Source organism: Pempheris klunzingeri, chromosome 23, assembly GCF_042242105.1.
Source record: "Pempheris klunzingeri isolate RE-2024b chromosome 23, fPemKlu1.hap1, whole genome shotgun sequence".
NCBI classification, from domain to species: Eukaryota; Metazoa; Chordata; class Actinopteri; order Acropomatiformes; family Pempheridae; genus Pempheris; species Pempheris klunzingeri.
The window spans coordinates 10,307,138-10,315,625 of NC_092034.1; positions in this window are offsets into that span (position 1 = coordinate 10,307,138).

Sequence of the window (8,488 nt, forward strand, 5' to 3'; positions counted from 1 at the left end):
AAGAAGTGCATATAGTCACAGCCTGTTAGTTTTAATGTGTTTATTGTGATTTTCATAGGATATTCTTTTGTGTTGTTCTAAATGATATCAAAGCTTGTCCTGTGAATTTATGGAAAACTGAAGTTGTGGCAAATCAGATGTACTTCCAGCACTCAAAAAGTACAAATGAGCAACAATGAGCAATAAGTCCATGTGTGATTCAAGATGATTCATCCTCTTTTAGTCCCCAACACCTAAAAAACAACCTCAAAGAATAAACCTCAAACATTTTGTTATTCAGAGTGGGGGACAAAAAAAATACTGCCCTACTTTGCAAAAACAATGAAACTTCCCTCTTGTGACAGTCTACAGAACCACAAAAAGTTTCAGCCAAAACCAGTTGGACAACATTTCCTTCCTGGTATTTCTGGAATCATCAATGGATGGTCATGTTGCAACAATGAAACTTCACAGCAGGTTAATGGTGCAACCTGACATTCAGTATATATATGTAGAATTAGTCATGTTCGAATTATTCTACTTAACGTAAATGTTAATGTCTCTGCCTCTGTACTTTGCAACTGGACTCCATGGCAACAGCATTCCAAAGCAATCACTTAAGCTCACAGTTGCTTAAGAGCTGCCGTTTTCGGATTAGTTTCAGGGCTAGAGGAGCGAGTGGAAAACTGTATGCTGCACCTATACAGCCCACCTTTACCAATGACAGCACGTGTCCTGACAAGTTGGTACTATCTCTATGTCTCACCATAAGCTGTCTCCAGGTGCATACATGGACATCCAGTTAGTTAGCATGTAATGAAATGGAAAAACAATAATTCTTAAATCCACTGTTATTATCATAGTTGTGTTACCATCACTTTGACAGCTCAATCATTCCAGGACATAACAATTCAGCAATTCCCACAGTTAAAGAAGGCTATTTAATCCTATTTTGAAAGTTAACACACCAACATCCAACATGACCGTGCAGCATCATTCCATGTCAATTTGCCCGCAAGCAAAAACAATAGCACACATCCACGTCTACATTATTCAATGTCAATTTGATGGCACGGAGAATGAGCCCAACGCATGTTTTGTATTGTGACATTGCTGACTACAGTGAGAGTAAATATGGCTCTGCCTTTCTCGTGGCTTATTGCATTATGTTGGTCCACTCAAAAACTGCCAGCATCACTTATGTTAAACTATCTTTTAGTCAGGGCAAAATTGGCACCTGCTGACTACAATTCAGTGACATCATTTTAAAATATTATACTGTGTTGCTTAAGGGCAAACAGCATCTTAAAAAAAAATACTAAATTTCCTTTAAACTTTTTTGCCCAAACAATAACAAAAATTTCTTTCACTGTCATTTCATTTTATTTCCTGATATAATGAGACATTCCAGGCTAATCAGATTAAGCTTGACACCTTTCGCCTGACCACATCATGTCACAGGGACCATGTAGTGTTTTCACAGCAGGAGAGGCACACATTTTTAGACATTGACTGGCTGAGTTACAGTCCACAGAGGTGACACTGATCATTGTCTGCACAGGTGGCTATGCTGATATGAACATTCTCACCGTATTTCATATGATGCCGTTTTATGATTTTATAATAAAAGGGCCTATCCAAACATCAAAAACAGATCCCTCATAATAGGCTTAAAATGAATACAGCCATGAGAACTATCGGCCTCCTTGTTTATGAACCTAGGTGGAGAAAATGACTCAACTGGCTGGTCACAATATTGTCTGGAAGCCAAATTTAAGTCATTACCTAATGTAAGCGAACACGGCTGTTGACACCCTTGTGTTTCAAGTCTTAGAGGCGAGTGAGACCATTTCTTCAGGCTGATTTTCATTTCCTCAGGTTGATCTTTTTGTCTGTGTTAAAGTTTTTTTTTTCTAAAACCCTCTGGGTTCATATCAAAAGGTAAACAAAATGAGCTCACGTTAATAAGATAGTCAGTTCTTTGTTCACCACTGTTCTCTGAAGGCCTCTCTCACACAGCAAGCAACTTACTCAAGTTACCTTTGAGTTATCTGGCTTAAATAAACCCAACATTGAAGATCCTGGGTAACACATGGCTCAGATGACCCTGGGTTTTTTAATTCAGCTATGAGCTCAATCATGCGAAAGATGCAGGGTTCAATCGCATGCAACACTGACAGATAAACAGAAGTGTCTTTGATAAGAGGTGAGATGACATCATTGATCCCCATGGGGAAATAAGGTCATGAGTGCAGCTAAAATATTAATAATATTCAGTAAGATAAAAGATATCACATCACACCACTTCATAAAACAAAAAGCAACACTAGGAATAGCAGAAAAAAATCCAGTACCAAAAGGAATTCTATACAAAGTGTGTGACAATAGTTAAGACATTTTATTTTGCTGCTGTCCTTGACTGTCTGTGATAGAAAAGGTAATAGAGCTACTATAATGAATATATTTGGAACATTTAACTGTTAGCTGCATCATTATTTCTGCTGTTGATGCACAGAAGAAAAAGACTCGGTAAGTGGAAGTGAACAAAGGTTTCTGTGGATAAATTCTTAAGAACTAATTTTCAGTGCATACATGTTCCTTCTTTATCAAAGTAAAACAACAGCCATAATGAGAATACTTTTTATAAATATATTTCAATATCGTTCTATCTATTCACACAGACTTGTTACAGTGTGTTCTCAGGAGCTGCAGTGATGGAACTAAGGAGCAACAGGCTGCACATTATGTCATGAACACATGAATGTACACACAATACGCACAATCTGAACTCAACCCATCTTTCTAAGACCAAAAGACACTGATTCCATGAATTCTACTTCCTGAGACTGGCTCTGCATCTTTAAAATTTTACAACAAAAGTATTTAAGTGTTAAAAAAAAATGTTATTGATATAACTTCATTACCAACTTAATAACTTAATATATAACTGTATTATTAAAGATAGCAACAACCATTTAATATCCTAAATGATGCACGAAAGTCACTGATGTCACGGTCATATGTGCCATTCTTTCATCACTTATAACTTTACTATTAAAAAAGTTGCCAAGAGAACTGACACTGATAGATATAACTATAACTATTAGCAGGTTAAAAAAAAACAAGCCCAACATCACTCTCACCACATTACAGAAGTTACAGAAGTCAGAGTGTACATCTGAGTAGAAGCCAAACAAAAGAAGTCATTTCACTTTTTCTCTCAGGAGCACCAGTACAGGAAGTCCAGTCTTCCTTTATAAACAAAGGCTTGCTCAGACTTGTCAAGCAAAAAACCTGGACAGTCATAGTGAAAATGCTATGGCTAGCACCTTGAAGCAATCAGCCAAAGAGTGTGCTGTGCATCAGCACCTTTGACAAGTCTAGCGAGTCTGTCAGATGTAGGCATGTTTGGTGTGAAGGCACGGGGAGTCGGATGCTATAATTTATCTATTAGTGATCTGTTGATGGATAGCCTCATTAAGAGTGATTCAATTGATCTCCTTTATATGGTAATGCCAAGAGCAGTTGATGAATCAATCTGCGGTAAATTGAGTCACACTAATTCAGTGTCTACAAGATGTGAAAACAGAAACACACCGTGAGAATAGCACAAAGAGAGCATTCGACTGTATATAGAGAGGCCTTTGTTAGGACAATTTAGCCTGCAGGTTCCCACAATTTAAGTCGACTGTTCTCTGTACATCATAAGTTCTTTCAAACACCCAAAAGGTTACAATTTGACAAGGTAAGAGTAAAATCGAGGTACAGTCTACCTTTTTCTCAAAGCTGATCAATATATCCTTCTGTCAAGCTGGTGCATTGTCCACCTGCATGACAACTGAGAGTGTTCCCTCCAGTTACTCCTAAACTCTGACTTATTGTTGACGAATGACCTTCCTTACTGGGGATTACATTCAGCAGAAACTCAAACTCCAACGGCTAGAAGGTCAAAGTATAATGAATCTTTTTCCCTCCATTTTTAGAGTTATAACATTTTTTGGTGTTTTACCATATCTTATGTTAAACGAAAAACTTGTAAATAACTACATTTTCAGACACACAACTGAGCTACAATGAGTCATACTTTGTGTGTTATGACAGCTGTAAAATGAAGAAAAATATATTTCCACCGCTTTTATGCCTACTCTTGAAACCCACACAGTTTGTTTTTTTTCCATGTAACCCACATGTGAACTTGAATTACTGGCTAGTAACATAATTAAATGGTTTTTAAAATTAAACTAGACTGTTGCCATAGTACCAGAGAAATACTGGTGTTTTAAAATACAAACTTTTATGCAAAAACAATTATTTGAGAAACGATTTAACAGATGATCTGTGATTCATAAGCAACATCTGAAAATTACCTTGGTGGGGTCATGCTGAAGTTTAGGAAAAAGTATCCTAATGAGTGGGGAAACAAATGCTGAGCAAGATAACATATCGCATTGTGCTTGTGCTTCGAAACTGCAGCTTCAAAGTCTGCTGTACTCATAGTACCAGAGGCACCTTGTCTGAATTTCCTCAGATGTGCAGTTATCGCCCACCAAATTTATAATCATTTACTGGGACACAGTGACATTTAACAAATGAACAATTACTAATATTTTCCATGTCTCTGGTTTGTCATATTGGTTGCACTCATGCATATTTGAGTCTGACTCGTGGTGAATGTAAGAATGAAGTCACATTTTTATAGAGAAGTCTCTCAGCTGTCTCCCACTCAGACTTGTACTTCCACTTTATTTTATTTATTTATTTTTTTTAATAGCAAGTGGTGAACTAAGTGTGACACTGGGACATAAATATTTTTCTCTACATTTCCTGTGCACTGTTGCTACCATGTTGTGATTTTCTATGATTTAACACATTGGCTTTCCACAGCTGCTCTGACAGTTTGTTTCGTTTTAATTAGGAGTTAAGACTGGGAAAACACACAAAAGTCTGAAAATATACAAAAGCCTCAGCCCAAGTAGCCACTGCACGTACTAGAAGAAGCAATACAACTGCATGCCGAAAGCCGAATTCAAACAGTGAAACTTCCTAAAATTCCCTACGGACTGCAGACAAGGTTTAAGCCTTTGGGCAACAATGCAGTGGCCGTTTCCTGTGTGGGCTTCCTGCTCAAAGGCTTGCCGCTTTCCAGCACACGGTCACCGCGTTCAACCCTGTGAAACTGAACAGGTCACCCACACCAAGCTGAGTCACCCATTATTCCTTACTGCATCCAACAGAGGAAAAGGCAGAACAAAAGCACATGTTCCAGGATCCCATACTGAATACAATGTGTTTGAAATATAACATCCTCCTCTGCGCTCTTATGATTGCTTCCTTAATGTCCCTCCATTTGACAGCAGCTTTCTAATAAATATTAAACTATGTGTGATTCCAAAGAACAACAACGTTGTTCTTCCCACTCATCTTCCTCAAGTAAACTCATTCGGTTTAAAACTAAATTTAAACTGGTGAACCCCTGGGTTAGGTTTTATCACATGCCACGGTCTTCATCCAAAGTACATCAACGCAGAACGACTAATAAAAGTACACTTATTCCTACCTACTCTTGCTCAGCGTGCTTGCAAACAAAGAGGCGAAAGAAGGCCTGCTGTCAAAACTGGTTCTTCGGCATGCCTCCATATTTACTTCACTATCTCGGTCCTGAAGGAAATGTTCCACAAGCATCTACATAAAGGATGAGTGTGCAGTGCGTTTTAAGGGCTGATGATCTCACTGCTTCATCATCACTGTGCGTATGGGACTGAGGTCTGCTGCTCAGGGGTCTTATCACTGGAATGAATTAAAGTGGGAGAGACCAGTTCACAGGGTGCACAGCATGAGGGGGTCTGAACGAGCTCCTGTAAACTCCTGAATGTTTTTGTCCACATATAAAAGAAGTGGGCAAGAATTACGCAATATGAACAGGAGACATGGTTCTTAGTTTAGACTGTGCTCGTTTATCCTGAGGTGACACAACAATATAAAAGAAATGATATTTTCACCTCATAAAATGACCTAAAACGCATATGTATTAGCCAGTAAACACATATTTCAGCAGACTTAGGATATAGTGCGTTGAAATTAAAACTGAATATGAGAGGAGTTGTCACTTAAGCCTGATTTTCGTTCCGCTAGCTAAACATATTAAATATTTAATGATAAAGTCACACATAGCTAGCGCTCAGCAACAATTACACAAGAAAATAGCAATAAAATAACCCGTCAGAAATGACAAAAGAAGTCGTGTGGTGTTTTGAACCACTACAAAGCACATTTTGTGACTTAAAAAGTGTGCTAACTAAAGCTACATACCCTAAACGCAGCAGCTAACGCTAGGCCTACCTGGTTTCCGACTCACCTGTCCTCCAGGTACGGCCACGGTTCCGCCCCACGTCACCCAGCAATAACACAGAAACTAGGAAAGTTTGGAGAGCCACTCGTCAAACTCAAACGAAGAGCAACTCACCTGGGAGAGAAAGGTTTAGCAGGAGAGGGTTAAAATCCTCCAGAGAGAGCAAGAGTTGGAGTGTTTTGGTTTTTAGTTTCGGGGGCAGGAAGAGTGAAGCCGGAGGAGTCACTGGTTAAAATGGACTTCAGGGCAGAGACAAGCGCTGCAAACTAAAACACCAAACCCAGAAGACAAAGTGCTGTCCTCACGCCGCTGAAACTTCACTCTCTGGCTTTTGTAGGATTTCTTTACTCTCGGAAACCCCACTTCGGACTCGGCAGCCCGTCTCTGTCCACTTACATGTATATTCCGGTTGGAAGAGGCGTGCGGCTCTGCTGCAGTTCGCTGATGCGCGGCGGTAGTGAGCAATGGTCGCTCGGTCGACTTCGCCACCTGAAATACTGGATTAGAGATGTTTTCAGAGCTGATATGTCAAACCCCGCCTCTTCAACAGTGTATTTACTGCAGTCTGCCATGCTACTGTACACCACTGCCACAGCGCGCGCACACACACACATACACACACACACACACTCCCTCCAACATTTGCAGAGCGCCAACTCTGCTGGCAGGCTCGTTAATGTGGCTCCATGGTGCAGGGGGTTGCAGTTTGCAGCCCTCTACAATGCGTAGTGTTTGTTTACAACTCTCCTGCTGCAAGACTGCATCACATGCATACTTGAAATGTGTTTAAAAGTAGATTATCTTTCAGAAAAAAATAGAAAAATAAATGAAAACGCATTTGTATTTAGGCAATAAATGTTTTTTGGGAATAAAATAAAGTCAGAAACTACCAATTGTATATATGAATGCATGCATTTACAAAGGAAGTATGCGTTGCTGTAGTGTGGTGGGCAATGATTATTAGGGGTGTTGTTATGTGTGTACCCCAACAAAGTGATGACATTTCAACACTGATGAGTGTATACAACTTAGAGTCATGTCAGGCTCTTGTTACCCAAACACCATCTGCCTAATCCTGTTATATAAAAAAAAAAAAGCAATGGGAGAGATGTCCAATTAAAGCTTTTCTCCCTTTGTTTGAAGAAAGAGATGACTCAGTTTAACAGCCCTATCATGCTTCAAGGCTCAGGGCCCCTCACATTTTTATTTGGAACAGTTATATTAATTAAAATTGATAGTTTAGATTGCCTCCACAGGAGGACATATTAATCATCTGGCCACAAGCGATATGTCATTTATTTTCTAAAACATCTCTACTGTTGGAGGAGTTTTGTGCCACCTTCTACAAAACCCTTAAAATCTTAAAACCAGTGTAGATCCTTGATTACATGGACCAGTAATCGGTTGTAAAATCAGGGGTGCCAATCACTTTACCATAAGTCCAACAAGCATTGTGTTAAAGGAAAAATTCTGTGCTTTAGAAAGAAATCAGCACAGTCACTCGTTAAGGCTGCGGAAACAGTATGCAGTGATCAAGTGTGCGGTGAGGGGTCACAATGTATCAGCGTGGTCCAGCCTTTCCCCAGGAAGTACTTGAAAGGGCCCATTGAGAAGACAATGCCATTTCCCTCTCCACACATTTCCTCAAGGGACATATAATGCTTCCTCTATATAAAAAAAGCTTGAGAGTGTGGTAATAATCACTTTGAGTGATGAAAGCTTCAACGGTCTCGCTTTAAATGTATTTAACTCTCCTTGTAGCCCTATATCAAACTGTGGGAAATGAAATAACCCCATAAACCTCTGGAGGAATTCTGGTCGGTTGATGTTTTTCTGGAGCCATAGGTTTTTAGACAGGATTAACAAAAAGAAGCATTTTGTCATGAGCGTGGTGCTCTGAGCTCACATCGAGAAGATTCAATTGATGATGTTGGACATTACCACCCTGGCTGGAGGCCTCTTTGCTTTGAAGTGCTGCCACTGAATATCTTATACTCTCTATAAATTATGGATCAGACAGCTCAAACAGATCAGGTCTTTAAGAAGTTCCACAAATGTAAACTTTCCTTTTCTGACCTTGGCGGACAGCTTGAAATCCAGCCGCTGAATCTGACAATTTGTGTCCTGTCAGCATTTCTGCTTTACTCTGAGCCAAAAGTC